The sequence below is a fragment of the Larus michahellis genome, chromosome 4, assembly GCF_964199755.1.
Source record: "Larus michahellis chromosome 4, bLarMic1.1, whole genome shotgun sequence".
In the NCBI taxonomy this organism is placed as follows: Eukaryota; Metazoa; Chordata; class Aves; order Charadriiformes; family Laridae; genus Larus; species Larus michahellis.
Window position 1 is genome coordinate 40663832 of NC_133899.1, and position 21363 is coordinate 40685194.

The following is a 21363-nucleotide window of genomic DNA, read 5'->3' on the forward strand; positions in this document are numbered from 1 at the left end:
TTGGCCTGTTTCTTGACTCAGTCCCTTTTGGAAAGGACCTTGTGTGTGTTGCCCTTGCTCTGTGCGTGGTGACACCTGGCTGGCCCCTGCATCCTGGGGAGAGGAACATCTGCTCGTCCTTGGGCAGGCCTGTGTCTTTTTTTGGGAGAGAGGCCAACTCTGAGGCCTGGAGCAGACCCCAGAGAGACGATGGCGTGAAAACACAGGGCAGAGCAGCGGCACCTGGCCCTGAGGTCCCGAAGAAGGGATGGGAGGACGAGAACAGGGGCTGGGCAGGTGTTTGGACATCTCCTGTCCCTGGGTTGACTGCCTGCTCTGCCCTTTGCTTGGGGAGCAGAGAGGAGAGCTCCTGAAGGACTGGGACGACCTAGAGAGCTGCCTCTCATCATCTCTTCCACGTTGAAAGAGGCATTTCTGGGCAGCATCACAGGCAAGTGGGACCGCAACAGTGTTTGGGGAGATACCTCAGAGGCACCCCAAGAGGTGGCACCATCCCAGCCTGGTGGGAGAGCACTTCCTAGGGATACTGGGCTTCACAGACAGCCGAGGAGCATCCCCCGGGTATCAGGAAAGGGCTGCTCCTATGGGGTTTTCACTGGTAAGAGAGGAGAGAGAGAGGATAAAGAGAGGGGTGATGGTCCCCAGCTCCCCACAGCCCTGGTGTCCCGCTGGTCCCTGTCCCGTCCCCAGCCCCACAGAGGTGCCTGATGCCCGGGGCTGGGGCTGCCGGGCTCCCTGGCTGGGGGTGCGCAGGGCTGGCCTGCCTCCCCCTAGCCCTTGGCTTCCCCAGCTCCCGCGGCTCCCTGCCAAGTCCCTCCTCACTCCCTTCATGGAGTGGGGGGCGTAGCAAAAACACAGACACGCATTTGTGCGATTCCCTGTGTTTGGACCTCTCTTTCCAGCCCATTTCTAACTGCAGTGCTTAAACCCCACAGATTTTCACTGTTAGCTGGTCGCAGCTATCATTCCTTGACGTGCTTTTGAACCAGATGAACTAAAATAGTTCTGAGATCAGTTATGTCTCTGGCTTGTAAAATGCAATAATTTCTTACTAGGTTATACTAGTCTTTCGTAATTCATTCTTAATATTATTCTTCAATAAAGCTGTGCACAAACAATCTATCCCACAGGAGGAACTTCTGCCAGATCCCAGATGTCAAACACATTTGCAAATACAGGAGTTCGTGACCTTTTATGTTTGCTAATGTGACGCCATGGAAATTATTTATAATAAATAACCGTATTTCAGAGTCAGGTGCTCTATGGGGCCTTTTTCAGTGATACAACAGTCTTTCCTGAAACAGGTCTTTCCTGTTGAGGTTTTTTTTTTTGTTTTTTTTTTTTCCCCCTAACAATGAAGGTTTGGGAACAATTTGAAACCCTGTTATTGAACTGAGTCCAACTACTAAACTGAAAGGTAGACAGGAACTCAAAGATATCTCAGATTTCAAATCTTTCCTGAAATGAGCAACAGATAAGGTTCTTCCTTTCTCTTTTATCCCTTACCCTGAAAATGCATTTTTCAAACAGCAGACTGTACGGATACAGACAAATACTAAGCATATTGGCTTAAAGCACCGAATCCAACAGGAAACTACTGGAATTGTTTGGATCCAAACGACAGATTCGATATGCCAAGTGATTTTTGCATGTAGCATGCTCATTTTAAAGCTGGGGTAGCACCGTCTGCCCACAGTCTTGCAGGTATAAGAGCTGTAGAAAATATCTGAAGGTCTCAATAGGTTGGTAACATTTAATCTTACTATCTTTTTTCAGCAGGTGTGACAATGTCCTCCCAAACCTGTGCTGGGGTTAAGAGCAGCTGGCTCTTAACAAAGCCAGGCCAGAAAAGGATGCAATTGGGAAACAGTGGAAGGAGCATGCCTTGGCTCCATTTCACCCTTTTGTCAATTGTACACGAAGGTTTATAATGCCTCCTGAGTTTACTGGAATCCATCATCTTGGATTCCTACACAGTAGCAACAGCAAGAAACGCAGGAAACTGCACCTTTTGCTCCTGCATAAATATGCATCCACAGTCACTCCTGTTTGTCCCTGCAGGCTGAAGCTGATGGCCTCAAAACTCTAGTCCAGGCCCAGCACAGCATCCCGGTGCCTCGGTGTTACCCTCCCAGGAACCTCACCTTGCCTTGGGCTAGTTTGGGGCTGGTTGCCATTTATGAGGCTGAAGGCTGCCATGTAGCTCAGAGGCAACTCCTGCAGCCCGCACAGGTGTGGAGCTGTGGAGAGACAGGACCAAAGCGTTCTGGCGCACGAAGGGTAAGCCCACCTTGGATTTATTTTCAGAATGTATTAACGATGTGTGCGTGTACAAAGAAAATCTGCCTTACAGCATCGGGTAAGACATAACAAGCCAGCAAATCTCTTTTCAAATTTACAGTACATCAAATCTAAATGAGATAAAGAGAGGGTCTCATTTGGACAACAAAGTGCCTCCATGCAATTGCTCCTCTAGGCATCCCAGCAACATTTTCAAAAGATGCCAGACATCGTGCAATAAAGCTGTTCTTCTGCAGTGCTGTGGGAGGAGGCAACTGGCTGCGGTCTCAGATGGTGGACAGAATTACAACGGGTTATGTCAGGAAAACATGATGTTAAACGTGCATTTGAAAAAAGAAGAAAACAAAAAAAAATTAGCGACAGACTGAATTATAGCAGCTTTCTATAATGAAGTGTGCGGACCCCACCCGGCATCTGTGGTAGAGGAGGGAAGGTGTCTGCTGAACCCAAAGGTTATGATGGGAATGGAAAAAGCCAGGCTCCAGCTGAGAGTAGGACAGGCAGGATGAGGAAACAGTTTCATGTTTCTCCCAGCAAAACCTCAGGGGATAAAGATTACTGCTGCAAAAACTTTAATGGTAGTAAAAGCCCCTGGCTGCAGAAGTTGTTTATAACGGAGGTGTATTAACCGCTTAGAGAATTCAGCAGAAAAGGACTCCAGTATTTCACTGAAATCTAAGTTGTAAAATCCTTTTTTCTCTCTCAAAAAGCCTCTGCGTCAGAAAACTTAGTTTAGTGGCTACACATGGAGTTTGGCTGTGAGACGTTGTATGCTGTGTGTTGGACATGTCCTGATAACGCCCTGCTTTTAGGTCCCGATAGCTGAGCTCATCACTTGGCTATTGCTCTGCTCACTGGATTTTACGTCTGATCATAAGTACATCACTTCGTGCTAGTTTCTGAAACTAAAATATTTCACAAGCAGCAGTGTTAGACGCTTGCTTGCTCTGAAGGATTCTCAGCAGAGCTGGGCAAGCTATTTGCAATCATCAGCTGCTTAATTGCATTTAATCTTTTGCAAAGAACTTCTAAGCAGTGATGTTTTCCACTCTTCTGCTTGAAAGATTCCAGTGTGCTCTATGCAAACATGATTCAAGCTCTGAACCGCTTGATTTTTAACGTGGAAGTTGGCATGATTCAGTAAGTGTGCACAAGTAGTGGGATCAGGTTTCTGATGCAAAGGACCACGAGGGAGAATTCAAGCTTGATTGATGCAAAGCTGCAGCCTCCATCAGCGTTCCTGCTTAAAACCTTGCTCACTGGAGCATTTGCACAAAGTGAAGAAAATGGGTCTTAGTCTGTTTGAAAGCTTTTGCAGATCTAAAGAATTACCCAAAAACATTTGTGTCAGTGGGGGTTTTTTACTGTTTCAGGTCTACTTCCTAAAGGTTTGAGACCCAAAGACTATTAATATGCGCTCCTGCTTGTAGCTGCTTTCTACAGTCTTCTCTTCTGGCTGCTCCTCTTTCACTGAGAAAAACATTGGGAAGCTGTAATCCAATAGCATAAACAGCCGCAGCAGCAAGTGAAAAAGCGTGCTCTGCAGAGGTTCAAAACCAATCAGACAGGCCTCGCTGGGGGATATGAGAGGTGAAGCGTAGCCCAGACTAATAAATTCTCCTCTGTTGGCTCTGCACGGGTCTGCTCAAGTGCCTCAGCCCTGTGCTTCTGGAGCTGAGCGCACCGCGGTTTGGCACAGCCCGCCAAAACCAGCCCGGTTTATTAAGCTTGGTCTGAGTACCGAGGGTGCCCACGGTGGAGGCAGCACGAGGAGGCGAGAGCGGCTGCGGAGTTTGTGAATTTGTTTGGAATTTGTGAGGAGCAGCGGTTGCAGTGAGAGTCAGGCATGGACGCAAGGGGAGAGGGGCCGAGAGCAGGCGGCGGTGAGGCAGGGGCACATCAGCAGGTTCCTCAAGCCAGGTTTACAGAGAGATTAGCAAGTGCGAGAGCAGAGCATGGGGCACTCTCTACGCTGCCAGGAGGCTGGCAGGGAAGGGACATCGTATTTGCCGCTGACAGAGAGCTCTAGGCAGCAAAGAATAGAGGTAAGTGGGCGTCACTGCTGATCTTCACACTAGATTTGTTTGGGACAAAAATCTCCTAAGGGAGGGACAAGGTTTGTTTCCCATTCCAGCTAAAAAAAATCACAGCACAGTAACGCTCTCCCCCTTCATGCAAAATCAGGTCGGACACATCCCTTACCATGAGCAACTGAATTTTGTGCTTATTGAAACAACCTTCCCAATTTTCAAGCAGCTGACAGCAGAATGGAAGGTGCATCCCAAACCATCCAAAGAGCCCTGGGGATGTGAGAAGGGCCCTCTCAAATGACAGAGGACAGCCTTCCCTTGACAAAGAAGGAAGGTAGTCTTGCAAGCTGGTTTTTTTTCCTTTAACTGTCTTGTCAAAAATACTATTTTTTATGTCCTTTCCTTCATCGGAGAGGCAATCTGCGGACCCAAAGGCTGGCTGCTGCCGCACTGCTGACTCCAGCAGCTGGGAAGCTGCTCAGACAGGACCAAAGAGCCTGAAAAACCCTTGAGGATGAAAAAGCTGACGTAACCCGAGAGCAGCAAGATGCACACAGCCACCTTATTGGCAGTTAACCACCGCGCTCCTATGAACGGTGAAAATAAAGCTGTTCAATCACGTACATTAATTCAGTCAGACGCCTTGCAATGTATGCTTAACGCACACCTCAGGAGGACTCGGGTAATTCTGGAAGCATCCCAGGTTACTGGTATTTCTTTAGAGTAGTGACCACACGTAACCTTATGAGCTCCGTTACAGGAATCAGTGCTGCTCCGCAATGTGATACCTCCGTGCAGAGCGACTGGCTCAGTGCAGGGATGAACAGAGACGCTTTGTTTGCTCAAATATTACGAGTCCGTTCTTCTGGCAGAGGGTCTCCCCTTAGAGGGGCTCTGGAGCTCGAAGTAGCTGCATTACGCTGCATGATGACAGGCATGAAATTCCCAGTTAGCAGCAGGTCCGTGGTGCTATTAAATTTAAAGTAAAAAATATCGGCATAGAAAAACTACAGTCTTGGTGGATGGGGGATCCACCAAAGGCTGGAATTTGAGAGGTATTAAGGCGACCATGCGAAACTTCACCGCCTGGGAATTTTAATGCTCTTAGAGCATAAACAGCATTTCCTTGAGGAAATGCTCCCTTTTTCCTGCTAATGCAGCCCTGCTTCTTGCTCATGTTTGCCTCCTGGGGTATTTTAGTACTTCTGGTTCTTTGTCAGAAACTGGAATCAAGAGGAGAGGAGAGGGAGAGGGAGAGGGACAGAAGGGGCCACCTTGAGCCTCACAGAACTTTTCCTTCCTGCAAGGAAATTTCTGAACCAGAATTTCCTGCTGAAGTTTCTGAACCAACCCCCCATGTGTGATCCGTAAACCATGCTACAGACTCTGCACCCTAGGGCAGGGGCTTTCTCTCACATGCCTGCATAAAGCCTAACTTGACAGGGATCCGTATTCCAGCTGGACATGCCATTTACTAAGAACATTACACAAGTTTTGAAAAATTCCCTTTCCCTCTCTAAGGCATAGGCCTGCTTTTGCTTCTAGCAAAGCAAGGGACAGCTTCAGCACTGACTTTGCCGGTGTAACGGCCCAGCCAGCGAGAAGGACAAGGTACCGACAGCGGTTTGGAGGTAAACCTGCCCCTGCCCATAGCTTTGGTGCGGCCGGTGAGGGCCGGGCCCGCGGGGAACCCCCGCCCGCCATAGTGACGGGTGAGGAAGCGCTGCGGGCGCGCACCTGAAGGGCGGGAAGGGAAGAGAAGGGCGGGCGGGAGGAGGCGAGGCCTGGGCGGGCGAGGCGGCCGGGGAGCGGCGGGGCAGGGCAGTCCCGCGGGGAGCTGTGGGCAGGAGGCAGCCGGCAGCCGGTGGAGGGGCGGCCGGGCCCCCTCGCTGCAGGTACCGGGTTGGGGTTGGGGTTGGGGTTGGGGGGGACAGTGGGGACGGGAGACCCCCGGCCCGCGGGGCTGCCCGCCGGCGGCTCTGTGAGGAGAAGGGGGCGGGCGGCAGGTGCGGGTCGGGGAGGCCGAGCGCCGGGGCGGGCCGGGGGAGCTGCCCCGGCGGCCGCGGGCAGCCCCAGGCCCCGCGGTGGCGGCGGCCGGCGGAGCCCGGTCCCCGGCTGTCCCCCCCCTTCCCGCACCCCGCGGGGGGCGGTTGTTGGCTTTCCTTGCCCGGCCGCTCATCGGTCATGGAGACAATATTTCCAGCGGAACCATCTGCCCGCTGATCCCCGACGGGCTCGTGACTCGCGACACAGCTCGGTATCGCGACAGGGGCCGTGCCTGAGAGCAAATGGGAGCAAAACTTGGCTGCTGTGGGGCTGCCTTGCCAAAGCGACTCTTCCCTGTTTGTGACTGACGTGGATGTTACACAACTGCCGTGTGTATTGATAGTTACAGTAGTGAAACGCGGTACTTTTTTTTGCAATTTGTAAGTTATCATTTTCTCAGCGTGCATTGAGTTTTCCTCTGTGCGTCTCGCGTTCTCACTGTGCGTTTTCCTGAGAAAGAAAAGCTAATGGTCTTTTTTTAGAAACCCAGATGTATTGGGCGTTGGAACTAGATGGTCTTTAAGGTCCCTTCCAACCCCAACCATTCTGTGATTCTGTGATTCTGTTTCACCTGGTGCATACCCATGGGTTATACTGAATGGGACAGCAGGTTTTTAAAGTCAGGATTCTTGAAGGACGTCCACATGTCAGTCTACACGTTTTTTCTAAAGTAGGCTAAAACTTGCCAGACGAATTCAGCTTGCAGCACGTGAATTGCAAAAGGCGGTGTTACCGGGCGGTTTGTGTTTCAGGTGATGCTGGACATCTGTGGTCCCCCTGCCACCACGCCACAGCATCGGGGGGGGCGGATTTTGAGGTGAAGACCTGCCAGTGCCCGGGGTTGGTTGGTTTGTGACTGTACGAGTGTTAATTTGGCAGCGCGCTTCCAAGATTTGGCTCAGGGCTGTATTTTTTTTATCAAGTGACAGACCTTGAGAAGTGGAAGCAGGTGGAAAAATAGCAACTATAGTGAAGTACTGCAGAATTAAATCTTCATATAAATTAGGTCCGAGGTTAAAGTGTATTTAAAACAGTCTCAAACAGGTACTGCTATAAGAAAATGTCCTTGTAAAATACAAATATTCTGTGCGAATTAACATCTAAGCATTATCATAGGCAAGAAGTAACTAACTGGATCACCTTCTCTAGGAACACTTCAGGTAATTAGAGATATGGTTTAGCCAGAACTCAGAAGGAAGTTGTGAATATAGCTGGACAGAGTTTCCCTTCTGTACTGGATGAAATTAGCATCAGAAAGTATATTATATGTACTGAAGTTATAACTTGCTGTATCCAAGAGCACTGTTAAAGCAGCAGTCATGATCATAAACTGTTTCAAACTGTCCTGTTTAAAAGCCACAGTGTACTTTTTTTTAATGTATACCATACAGCCGGATTGCTGGGTGGTTCAGATCAGTCTGGTTATTAAACAGCAGGCTGAGATAAATACCATCTTAAATTAAGCTGTGAGGAAATTAACTTTTCTTCCATGTGGAAACGTGCCCAATGTCTCCTGTGAGGCATTTCTCTACATAAGAATGGAAAGGTGGGTATCATGGCCGTTCCTACAATGTACACCTGTGCAGAAGGAGAACTAGATCTCAAGGGATGTAGGCTGGGCCACAGCTGTCCAGTGCCTGGGCATCTCAATGATCCTGTGAGCACCCGCTCCTCAGGGCTGGATCCTTGCAGTCCTAACCCTCAGTCTCTGATCTGTGCAGGCTCAGGTTTTTCCCAGTAATACTTGCTGAATGCATTGAGGTCTGCTGCTCGATGTGCCTTTAGTTTTGGCAGTGTTGATTAGTTAGGTGCTTAAGCTGTCCAGGGATCCAGAAGCGAGGTGTTCCTTGACAGGGTGCTCCTTGAGAGCCCAAGGGTCTTCAGATTACATATGGATGATCACGACCACTTAAAAAACATGCAGGGGAGTATATTGCCATGCTTGCTTTTTTTTGCCCTTTTTTTTTTTTTTTCTTCCTAGGCTTTGCCAAGAGCCATTACCCAGATGTGAAGAGCCAAGTTCTGAATTTGCGTCTTTAATTTCTCAAGAGAGTGCTAGAGCCATAAACCTGTGTGTTGTTCTGGGCTGGTGGTCTCTGACTCCTTACTTATGAAACTATTCTGCCTTGCTTTCAATACAGAAATATTCATTAGGTGAGCTGTGATGCTACAACTCAATGGCGAGGGCATGAATCCAGGAGAGGGGAAGTTTCTCGACTTTTTTCCAGCTGTGTGTTAAATATTAAAAATATACTTGCAGAATACATGTGGTTAAGCAATATTGAATTTAAAGAAAAATATATTTATTATAAAAGTGTCTCTTGATTCTTGCAAATACTTATAAAAATCACACCTACTTAAAATGCTGCACCCAAAGGGGATGTTGGACTCCAGAGAAGTCCGATCAATTCCACTGCCCTTCCCTGCACTTAATTTAGGTGATGGATCCCCAGGTGATTAAGTCCTCTTTTTGCTTATGCTATGGAAAGAGTGAATGTGGGCAGGATTATTCAGTCGGTCATGTGTGTGTAGGCTATTCATCTACAATGTTGGAGAAAAACCTCAGACTCTCGCCTCTTTTTCTTTGTCCTAATCATTAGGCTTAGTCATTTTACTTGTTTGTTCTGTCACTTGTGTTCCGTATCAGCTGGTTTGCTTTTCCGTTCATCATACTCGTAGGTGTTTTAGTTTCAGAAGCAGGTTATTCGGAATGCACTCCCCAGGGTTGTGGGTTGGCTGTGAGAAGGGCAGTCCTGCTCTGGCCCCCCCAGTTTGCCCACTGCCCATTCTGACCCCACCTTGTGCAGTCAGCCACAGGGGGAGTTGGAAAACTACCTTTTTCTTTTTTTTTTAATACAAGTGTTTGTTTATTTTAGTGGTTTAGTTTCACATTTAGTCAGTGAGCTGGGCCAACTCATCGTGCAGCTGCATGTTTACTAGATCCAACAGGAATGGTTGTTGGCAAGGGAGAGCCAAACTGCCCCTCTGGTAGCAGCCAGCCCTTTAGACGTCTTCAGGACAGGCGGATGCAGCCCCTACGTCTGCTGGGCAGAACCAGGGGACCTGCCTTGGAAGGGCAGCCTCCACTAGGAAGCCAGGCTTTGACTAGCTTAGGCCCACTGTCTTCCTGGAAATCCTACCTGCTTTGGTTTACACCAGAAGTACCCTTTGACGTTGGTGGAAACATTTCTTGAACTTGTTTGCTTGATTAAAATGCTACTTACTTCATTTCGTGAATTTTGCATGATGCATATCCTGACCTATTGCTCCCCTCTTTGGACTCTTGTTTAATTTTATAAAAGAACAGCTTTGTTTACTCTGAATTGCTATCTCCCAAGATACCTTAAATCTGGTAAATATTCTCTCTCTAATCTAAGCAGGACAACACCCAGTGTCCGTCAGCAGGGAACATAAGATCTCGTCTCTTTTAAAGTGAAAGGCAAAGTGGGCTTTGACTTTTAAGTAGGACAGGCTGAGTTTGGTTTAAGCCATGTTGTCATTCTGGTTAGTAAAGTTATTCAGGCTCCATCAGAAAGATTGCTTATGCAGAGAAAAATTATATTGATAGCCTTTTACGGCCAGGATGAATCCTCAGACCGAAACTGAGGAGCCTCATATGGGCAGAAGTTCAAATCCTGGGTTTGGTTTGAGCTCATCTGTGTCGCATCGTATCTCTTACTCCCATTCATACATCAAACCGTGCAGAATTAGTGAGGATGCTTCTCTTAAGCTTAGTACGAGTGTTTGTTTGCTTGTCATCGCAGCTGAAGTTTACATTAATTCAGTGCCAAAAAAAAAAATGATGTCAGAAATCTGATGCTTATCTTTCCTGTAAATTGTACCCTGGTTATTTTGGTTTGAAGCTTTGTTTTTCAGTGATCTAATAGCCACACTTAAACTGGAAAGAACAGACAATTAGGCCCCAAACAAAGGTGTTTGGAGGGCTCATTGCAATGAGCTTTGGGTCTGGCCTCAGGAGCAAGTTCTGAAGATGCTGCCTTGGCAGTTAAACCAGCTTTGAAGTCCAAGAAAGCAATCTGGAAGGACCATGACCCAGTGGCCTCAAAACCTATTAGGCCCTGAAATTAATTTGGCACCAGTACTTTGGATCCTGGAACCTGGATGTGGACTGGCACGGTGTGCTCCAGCCTGGGCAGGCGGGTGCTTGGCTCCCTGCTCAGTGTCCCTGGGGTGGCTGGAGGTGGCCCTGTCCACCCCATTTGTTGAAGCTGGGCCAGCATGTACAGCATCAGGCCCAAACCTTGACCAGGGCTTGGCAGAGGCTGGCAGGGGCAGATAAGCAAGGGCTAAGGGCAGGTTCTCTTCACAAAATTCAGGCATCCATTCTGCTATGTGTCTGTGTTTCCATCATCCTGTGATGAGGAACGCAGCTGCCATACAGAGAGGAGGGTCCATCAGAACAATGTTTGAAAGTAGCTCGAGCTAGCAGTGCTGCTGTGGTTAGCGGTGGGCTGCTGCGCAAACAGGTTGTGTTTCCTGTTTTTGGGAGATTCACCAAATGTTGGTTAGTACTGGTCTTCTAACAAAACATTCTCAAGACCGGTTTCGTTTTGCGGTAGAGGAAAATGCAAAACCTTTTAGTTCTCGATCGGGTTTTTGTTTGGGTGGGGTTTTTTTTTTCCAATTTACTTTTGCAAAATGGGATTGTTGGCCTCTAGATTGGGAACTCACTGTCAGTCTCCCGTTCAGGTTCTCTGTTTGCTCAGCAGTGACCAGGGTAGCTAAAAAGTTTCTTCCATGAAACCGTGATTAAACACAGAACATCTCCCTGAATCATCCTTTCGTTCAGTTCAGCAGCATGTGTACTTCCAGATCTGGTTTCACCAATTTGTGAAATCATAGGTCAAAAATCTCTTGTGAAGAGTGTGGATTTAAACTCAGCAGGATAAAAAAAACCCCTATACTTTCATGATGTAGTATTGTTCACTTTGTTGTCAAGCAAATTTGTCCTGAGGAGAAAAAGGGAATGGTTGAGTTCATGCTGCGAACTTCTGCTCTGAGGACCTCTGTCTCCTCAGAAGGGAGCAGAGCCCCACCACCGTGCCCCATAGTTGTTGCAGCATTTGGCCAATAATAATTGGGATGCTCCCGTAAAATAGAGACCGTTCTGATTTCTGCTGGTTTCTCCCAATGTCTATGCAAAATTCTTTAAAAATAACAATTTTATGCAGTGCCTGGTTCCCACTCATTTGCCCGGGTAGCTGTAACTACTCCAGCCAGTACAGCTCCCCAAGAGGCACTGCTGGGGCTGGTAAAAGTGGTTGTGGGACCCTGGTCTGGGTGGATTTAAAGCAAAAAAGAATTAATAGTTGCACCTCATAAAGGTGAGATCCTCCTGTACTTTTATTTTAAAGTGTGTTTAAGCGGCTTCCTGAGCTCAGTGCACATGCCCTGCAGAGATATATTCCCAGTCTGTTTTGGATTTGAATTAATTAAGATCAGTTACCATTTCCTGTTCTCGAGTCATTCATTTAATCTGTTCTCATATGAGAGATGTACGACAGTCACCTGTTTCCTTTCTTAATTTTAGCCATGGTCTTTTAGCCTTCATTTATACAACTTATATATTTCCTTCCTCTCACCCCAATGCTGTAACTGGTTATAGAGTGACAGCACAGAGCAGAACTGTTGAACAGGGAATCCTCATCCTGTGGAAACTCCATAGTTTTTTTTGTTCGGATAATAATTATATGTAAAATAACTATTAAATAATTAATGTAAAATAACTACAAAAAAAATGCTTCATCTAAACCAAAGCAGTAGATATGTGTGTGTGCACGTGTGTATATATATATGTATAAAAAGAAATATTCCATCTTGACTCTTGTAGGTCAACAGGGTTCCCTTAAAATAGTTTTAATGGTAATGGAATTGTGTTTTTCCATGCAAAACTGTTTGTGTTTCCTTCTTTCTTCATACATACAGGAGGAGTTATTTTTCATTAGCCGTCTGGATATTGCATGTGTATCCATGTGTTCTCTGTGTGGCTCCGTGGTCATGGCAGAGGCTGAGGAGTCCTGGGTGCCGTTCAGTGCTGTCTTTCAGTGTCACCTTGAGTTGGTTTCCAAGGGCCATCTTTCCAAAGCTAGACACACTTAGCCATTTTAGGGAACTCCACTGCACAGGCAGATGCTCTTGCCTAAAATACCTTCTTCTTGGCTGTCCTGTTGAAAAATGCATCCAGATGTTTCCAGTTCTCTGGTATCGGGGCTATAGAGGGACTGCCGACAGTTCTATTTTTGTGGCTTCCTGGCATTACTGCAGAAGGAGAAAAAATTGGATTAAAACCTGACACAGAATATATAAAGAAAGTCTTAAGTTTTAAGTTAGATTATAAAGTAACCATCGGTGATTGTCATGATTTTTTCCTAATCTGCTTAGAGCGAAGGACTTATCTTATGTTGAATTCTTTCCATGTTCTCATCAAAAGCCAAGTTCTTTTTACAGATATTTCAGTCTCTTCAGTTTTCTTTTCTGGTGTCCTGACTTCAACTCTTGCTTTGCTGTTTTCCATCTGAGTCCAAAATGATTTGCAGTCCAACATAATGGATTTCTTCTTTTGTGTTTACTGCCCCAATACATACCATATTGTACGTCCTCGTCCAAGTCAGTGAATTTATCTCCAGTTCACAGGAACAGTGTTGTCAGTTCAGTAATTGGATGAATTGGTTACTTGCCTAATGCAGCATTAGGAAGAAACACTCTCTATATCAACTTTTACAGCCCAGAGCATAGGGGATTCAGCATATTAAAATCCCAAATTTTAAGCTTTATCATGGGATAGATTTATAATGTTCCCTTCTTAATTCAAGTATAAATCTCGCATGAGAAAAATTGGCTCACATCTATGAAAATTGTTCTTTTGGCCCTTGTAAATGATATTATTAATCTTCTGCATACTGGGGCGGGCTCGGATTAAGTTTGCATTTAAGGGCTGCAGGTGCAAGGCTATAATGCAAAGCCAGAGCCAGGGTGTCCCTGGGGGCCGTGTCAGAAGGATGACTTTGGATTGTGTACTCGTGCCAGGGCTTGTTCCCCTTCTCCAAGGGGTGCCTGGAAAGCAGTGGCAGTTGTTCCTCTAGCACAATAGCTCAAGCACACACACACCTGCTCAGCTTTATTTTTCATCAGGGAAGTAGGCAAGAGCAATTAGTTCTTCTTTGTGATGTGCTCTCGGTGTGGTGCTCTGTGCCTGGGCTGCGTGTGCAAATGCACTGGAGGCCATTTGGCCTCCTCCAGTCTGGAGCCCTGGGAAGAAGCAGCTGCTGAGCTGAAGGAGACCAGAGCTAGATTGCACAAGTGCTTTTTCCCTAGGGTTCAGCTCAGGGCCTGCACGAAGGCAGACGTAGATTAGATCATTGTCGTCTGGGCAGAGAAGCTGGAGGGAGAAGGGAGAGTTGCAGTAGGACATGGCATGGTCTCTCACAACTTCGTGTAGGAAGATGTGGTTGTTCCAGGCAGAGCTTCTGCCCTGGTTCGGTTAGAGCTAGACCTCCTCAACAGGAGAACATATAAAGCACTGAATAATATTTTTGTACAATTGTCACATTCCGACTGATAGCAGTGAAGTATTGAGCATTCCCACTGATTACAAAGGTTTTAAACTTTACGTGCAACTGTTATCTCTAGGAGAGCCCAGCAAATAATATTTTACGTGAACACTATGGCAATCACCAGAGGGATGGGGAGATGCTCTCTGCAGGCTCCGATCCTCTTCCTCTTCTCCACTTGCTCAGAATATAGTCAGGAGGATGCAGAGGCAATGGTGGACCCGTAATACTTTGGCATCTCAATACAATGCTGTGGGTATGAGAGATATCTTGTGCTTACAAATATTAATTAATGAAATACGTTCTCAGATTATCCTGTGATGTTGTTGAGTCTGAGGTGCATAGTTCAGTTGTGGTATCAGCCTGAATAAAACTGGTCACAAGAGGGATAATGTTTTGAGAAGAACTATACAAAACAGACTCAAATGGTGTAAGACCTACAGGTGAAAGTTGTCTACATGGCTTGCTTTGGTGTACTTAGCTTATTGAAGAGAAACAGAAAAGAATGTTAGATCCTAATCTTTTAAGATCTTAATGAAGATAAGAGATACGACTGATAATTAACACCCTTAATATAGCAAAGACATAAAAACTGGGGGGGGGGGGGAATAAACTGGAAATGGAGTTAAAATATTAACACTGAAGGCAATTAGCTATCAGAATGTTTTCTGAAATAAAACCCAGGTCTCTTCCTGCTTAAGTTGCTCAGTGTAGTGCAGGAGTAACCAGTTGAAATCCAGTGGTGTCAGTAACCACAGCGGGTGGGACAAGGGCCCATAATGGGCCCTCTGGTCTTGAAAAGCAAGGTTCTGCTTTAGCAAACTGCAGGTGAATGAGAGGAGTTTGCAGGGCAGGACCGTGCTGGTTTGGACCAGTGGTCCATTCAGTTCCGTCTCCTATTTCTGGGGTCGGCAAGAGGAACCCATAAGGCTTCCCCCTGTGGGCGGTTGTGGCATCATTTCCCAGCACGGGAAGGTGCTTCCTGTACCCAGGCAGTTAGTGGTTTGTTTGCGTCACGGAGCGTGACACTTTTTCCAGCAACATTTTACTGTCTATTTCTGTGACCAGATTTAATGGTGTAACTACTTAAACAATGCCACTTAGGCTCTTTGCCCCAGGAAAGCTGTACAACGGTCCATTGTAAAATCCCCATCATCTAAACCAGGTTAATGATGCATAGCTATTTCTTTTTCAGTTTTAAATAGGTAATTACACTTTTTCTTCATTTATTTGCTGCACTGGGAGAGCTTTGCATCTCTTCCTTTTGTTTCTATCGAACTGTTTGTAAGATGTCTCTCACAAGAATGCCTTTCTGGTTGTGTCCTTCCAAAGCCTTCTCACAACTTCTCTCTTTCCATTGTATTTTTTCAGCATCTCCTTTGTGATCTGCTGCTTTCAGGGTGAAATCCCTTTCTCTTTCCAGGCACAAAAGAAAGGAAAGCCTCACGTTTTCTTCATTTCCGTGGAAGACAGAACTGGAATAATCTCCAGTGTGCAAATTCCCAGAGCTTTCATGCTTCTCCCTGAGTTGTGGTTACAAGCAGAGAAGGGAGGTATATGTACACACACACACACACACGTTACTGCAGATATCACTGTCATGGGGTTCTCCTGAAACAGGTACAGATAGGAGCCTTTTTATCATGCACTCAATAGGTGTGTATTGGCATGGTATTTTTTTCCGCCCCCTTTTTTTTTCTCTTCGTCCAGACAACTTACTACTGCCTAGGCCTATAATGAATAGGAACAAAACCTTGTGTCCGGTCTTTTCACGTGCGCAGACCTGCACTTGAAGTGCCTCTCTCTCTTTCTTGTGTGGACGGTACAAATCAGACCTGCGTACAGTTCCAAAAAAAAAAATAGGGCTTTTTTTTTTAAACTGTGGGCTTTATGTCTTTGGCAAGAGTATGCCCGTGCGTGGCACTATGTGTGTAGGTGGGTGCATGTGCTGTCCTTGCTGCTACAGTAGAAAGTACCTGGAGGCAAATTTCTCAAAACCATTTAAGCTGCTTTACTAGCATTGACTGGTTTTGAGATGGAGTGGTCACACGCCACCCCTCGTCAGGTGAAGAGCTGTGCTCAGACTGGTGCACAGCTCCCAGGTGCTCTCCCCCAGAAACAAAACTATGAAACAGCTGGCTGTGGAAGTTAAACCTTTTGCAGCATCTGCACGGTCAAAAGACCTGCAGCAGAAGCAGCTTTTGCTGTGCTGTGTTTTTGTTAATCATCTGGAGACCTGCGGTGGTATTGCTATGTTCTTTGAAGGATTTGTATGACGGATTGACTGTATCTCCTGGATGACTGTATCTCCTGGATCTGAAAGGCAGAAAGGCACAACGGTAGCATAAACGTGGTGTTTGGCTGAGGTGTGAACCGGCATGCTTGAGCTCAATTTCTCCTCAGTGTCGTGGCTCCACTGGGGCTACTGGAGCTGTAGACACTTACGTCATTCGAGAATCTGTCCCAAATGCTTAATAACAACCGATCATCCCTGTTTCCGGATGTTTTCTTTTACACCTCCTGCTTTGTGAGGACTTGCTGCTACTAGAAATTTTGTCGTGATGTGTTTCTGGAACGTGGATCTGAGAATGCGTTTTATACATTTATGGCTGGCAATAAATTTCATAATGTTTGAAACCTCTGGTTTAGCCAGCTTTCCCAGTTTGAGATCAGCTATTTCACCTTTGTGTCTACTGTGTAGTTTTAAATGCATTACCTGATGAACTCCTACGGAGCAGTGCTGTGACTAAACGCAGTAAAACACATCAGCAGCTTAGAAACTTGTTGCAAAACACATCATCTCATCATAAGGCAGCAAAGACCTGACATTTCTTTTTAGAGTGCTTTCAGCTTTTTATATTTAATACTGCAATCATCCGTTCTCTATCATGTTCTTTTTATTTAATGAGTTGTTGAAAATATTTACTTTCTTCTCCAAACATCTCTGTCTTGTAATCATTCTGGAGGCATCTGGAACTGAAGTCTTTGATACTCTGTTTATCTGATTTTAACTCATTCAAAATTTCTATCAGAGAAATCTGGAAATCATTAAGATAATTTATGTTCTCCATCTAAAGCCATTAAAATAGTAGTGATTGTAATTCTCTAGGCTCTGTGTATGTGTGTGGTTGGTTTTTAAACTGTTGTTTCCAGGATGTTCTAATAACCTTGGCTCTCCTTCAGCCTTAATGTGGAGGGACTATTGCTGTGTTACATTTGATTATCTTATTTTGGCTTGATACTGGGAAGGGAGAAATGGAAAAGCTTACTGAAATTGGTGGAAAACACTAAGAGAGAGAGAGAATTTGAGACAGTGACGAGATCTGGGTTCGGTTCCCTCTTCTGCTACAAGGGATTTGATTTCTCTCAGTTTTTTGTCTGAAAACCAGGGATAATTCTCCATTTCCTCCTGTCCTTTGATTTCTCAATCTAATATCTCCAGAATGGACCATGTCTTTGATGTATTGTCTAAAAAACTGATCCCAGAACTTAGACATAGAGTCAAGGTGTCTTAACTTTTTGTTAAGGTGGATGGCATTGCTGGGAGGTCAGTACTTCTTTGGAATTTGGTGGTGCACCAAACAAATGTCTATGGGTTCAGGTTTATTTGGTAAATTTATTCCCAGAAAAATACAACCTTTTAACAACTGTTAAATGATATACTGAGGATTTTTGGGCAGCTGACACCAGCAAAAGGTTCTGGCACATGGGAGAATTTTAACCTTTGATAGAAAAGTCAGCTTCTGTCAAGATCATGAAATATTTGTTTAATCGCCTACAAGATTTTTGTTCATTTTCAGTTAATAAAATATACAACAGAACATGCTAAATTTCTCTCTGTCCCACATGGTTAAGACAAAACTTTTACATGCAGTGAAAGTTGTATAACTAACTGTAGGGAACTGGAAAAATACAGATATGAGAAAATAAAGGAACTGGGACCCAAGCCATCTAATTTATTGCCAGGATTGCTCTTCTGAACTAAAACAAAAAACAAAATATACTTATCTCTGTAGCTTAATTAAGTGAATTAAAACTTTAAAAAGTAATTGAGACCATCCATATTGTGATTTCCCAAACAAAGCAAAGTGCTCTAAGCAGAATGAGGGAGTGCTGTATCTAGATGGTCTGTCCCTCAGCAAATGCTGTCATTTTTTTTCTAAGGTGGCTGTGATATAAGTCTAGAAACACCAGCGCAAATTTTGTCACTGAAACCATTACGTTTTAAGCTTTAAAAAAAGTTTACACAGTGTTCTAGTCTCCTACTCTTGGGACTTTCTTTTCAAAATGCAGTATTTAAAGTCAAACTGAATTGGAATCTCTATGCTATGTGTCTATATACTTTGGCATTGCCTATGATACTACCTTGCCTACAAAACAGTAATGTGTAAATAGTATACTCTCTTCTGTGCAATAGACAGTGATTAATTGCTTTATGTTTGTCTTCAGATAGGAAAAAATCTATGAATGTTTGCATATTGATAAATGGGGAAAAAAAGATAATGCTCATAGACTATCATGGGTTATTTGGTCTCTCTGTGAAAAACATGGTCTTAGTTTAATGATAGAAGTACAAAAGATGTAGAATTGCGTTATTACTGTTATATCCTCAATACCTTTATGTAGCCCTTTCTTTCTAGATAAGGCACTCAACCTCATGATGGAAAGGCAACTGCTTGTGACAGACGATTTACATTTGTTTACTTGCTCACATTAATGGTACTAGCTACACAAGTCTGGGGAAAGAAATTACTACCATGAACTGAATTTTCTGTGATGCAGAAAAACTGATTTTTCCACTTTGTCTAGCTGGAAAGCAGGGCAGTTACTAACATTTTGGTTTCTTCACCAGGAGTAGCGAATAAATTCAATCTGGACATTTTGAGATAAAAGACTGTTTTGCCTGCGCAAACTGCCACTGAGGCTTAGATACTGTTGTTGCACAGCTTAGAGCAAATGAAGCAGCTGTTTCAGCCCAGTCTAAACATGGTGAACAAGAGTAAAGCATATTAACTCCAGCTGTGTACTGATAACAGCTGGGAAGGAAAATCACTGCAAGGGAACCTTAAAGTAAACTTTGAATTCTAGCAGGCTTAGCTATCGTGAGTGCGCCTCCGAGGGAGGAGCAGCGATGAAAATTTGATCCATAGAAACATGGAGAATTTAATAAATTCTTGTGCCTCTTTTTGTGCTTCTGCAAAGATGCAGTGCAGGTTCTGGAGTTGGTGGCATCACGTTGAAGATTTTCGCTGCAGATCTCATACTAATGCTCACGGGCAATTTTGAGATCAGGGCAAGTACCATAGAATCACAAAATGGTTAGAGTTGGAAAAGATTTTAAAGACCATCTAGTTCCAACCCCCTGCCCTGGGCAGGGACACCTCCCACTAGACCAGGCTGCTCAAAGCCCCATCCAGCCTGGCCTTGAACACCTCCAGGGATGGGGCAGCCACAGCTTCTCTGGGCAACCTGGGCCAGTGCCTCACCACCCTCATAGTGAAAAATTTCTTCCTAATATCTAATCTAAATCTCCCCTCTTTCAGCTTAAAACCGTTACCCCTTGTCCTATAGCTACACTCCCTGATAAGTACTGAGTGATGGATTCTGTGCAGATTAATGCTGTCCCTTTTAAAGCAAGATATTGCCTCCCTGCCCTGTCTGGTCGGAGACTACGCTGTAATCTCTTTGGTAGGGTTCTGTCTTCCAGAATAACATGTACCAGTATTCAGGCTCCTTCTGCGGTTTTTATATTTGGGTCACTTGCATTTTGTTCATTTTGGTCTATTGAGTATAAAGAGCAGTATAAAACTAGAGAAACTAATTAATGTCACTTAGTGGTAAAACCAGCAAAAATTATTCAGAGAAATTGCATTAAACTAAATATTCCCTTAGGTCGCTGTTGCAGTAGAATAATGGTTTACTTGGGTTTAGATCTAATGGGAATATATTTTAAGAATTTCCTTCTAATCAGTACTTTGTGATAGCTCATGATTAAGAATTATTCTGGAACAGTTATGTAGTTGTAATAATAAACCTTGATTATATTTCACACTAGTATTTTAAACATAACAAGTAAATTCAAGGCTTCCTCATGAAGACATGTGCCCTCAGTGACTTTGCAAAACCCGTAAGTTAAAACATAAATAGTAATGCTGAGGTCCTGTAGAGCACAAAAGAGCAGGTCCGTAAGTATATGCTGTGTTTGGTCAGTATTTGCAAATTGAAATATCTGCTGATAACTTTCAGTTGCGCACTACCCATGGAAATAAAAAATGTGAAGACCAGAAAGCACATGTTCTCTAAGTTAGATGAAGTGTCCATAGCTTAATATCGCCACTTGGCATCCATCAGAATTTTGAGGGGCTTTTAATGAAAGAAAAGTTTGGGGTATATTAGTGTGTATTACACTGTGTGGTTCCCTAGCTGCCTTTGAATACACATACAAAGAAAATAACAGTACTGTTCAAGCTGCAGGTGGGAATGGCTTCTGTGCTGGAGCAGGGAAGCTTTCAGCAATTTCTTGCAATTGAGGTAACTAAGCAAAAGTGTCCATTTTTGTGTAATTGTCATCTTCTCTCTGTGCTTTCCCCCTTTCTCTTACTTGTCTTCCCCATCCCTTCAGCTTATGTCCATGTTCTGTTTGGGTCTTCTAACCTCTGTGGAGCTGGAATCATGTCTTGGGTATGTTCTACAAAGAACCTTGTGTTCTTTAGGTACGTCTAAAAGGACTAGACTTAGACAGCCAGAGTTTTGGACAGGAGGCAATGCAGCTGTCTGTGTCCCTCTGAAAAGAGAACATAGGATATGAATAAAGACATTTAAATGAGGCCAGTTAGTATTGTCATAAAGTTCCTTTAATGTTAACCATCTGTTACAGGCTTGTTCTCATTCTTTAGTAGATTACATGCCTCTTATTTTGCTGGAAGTCAGCGCGCTCTATTTCTGTATGCATAGCAGACAATTATATAATAAAACAGGTCTTCAGTTTCATGTGTATACAATTATGAGAAAGCAGTAGTTCCTCAAAGAAGGCAATTTTGGCATCATTCATAAAGAGTGTTTTCAAATGTAAAGTATGGAGTATATTGAGTGAAAAATGTAAACGCGTATGGATGTATGTGAAAATAGTACATGAGTGAAAGAGGATAGGAGAAACATGAACAAGGGAAATGGAATGAAAAACACATCTTGCAAATGACTTGACAAGACCACATCAAAACAGCTATAAAGCTCAGTAAACTCCAAAGCCCAGTGGCACACACAAATATGAGGAGAATTTTAGTGTTCCTGAAAGACAGGGACCTGTCTGAGTGGGTCACTGAAAGTACTTGGATGCCGTAGGTTAAAATGATTTTTCTCTTTCACTGTGCTTTTATATAGAAAATAATTTGTCTCAGTAAGAAAAATCTGATGGC

The 21363-nt window shown here is 44.6% G+C and overlaps 1 protein-coding gene across 2 annotated transcripts in view; it reads left to right on the top strand.

The window, feature by feature from the left end:
- Positions 1-6136: 6136 nt before the first annotated feature.
- Positions 6137-21363, top strand: part of TC2N (tandem C2 domains, nuclear) — a 34491-nt gene continuing 19264 nt past the window's right edge. Inside the window, exon 1 of one of the 2 annotated variants that reach the window (XM_074584202.1) lies at positions 6137-6226. The gene's annotated coding sequence lies outside the window, so the exon portion shown is untranslated. Of the gene's footprint in view, positions 6227-8398; positions 8532-21363 lie in introns of those variants that run through there. The other variant, XM_074584203.1, reaches the window with a different exon arrangement.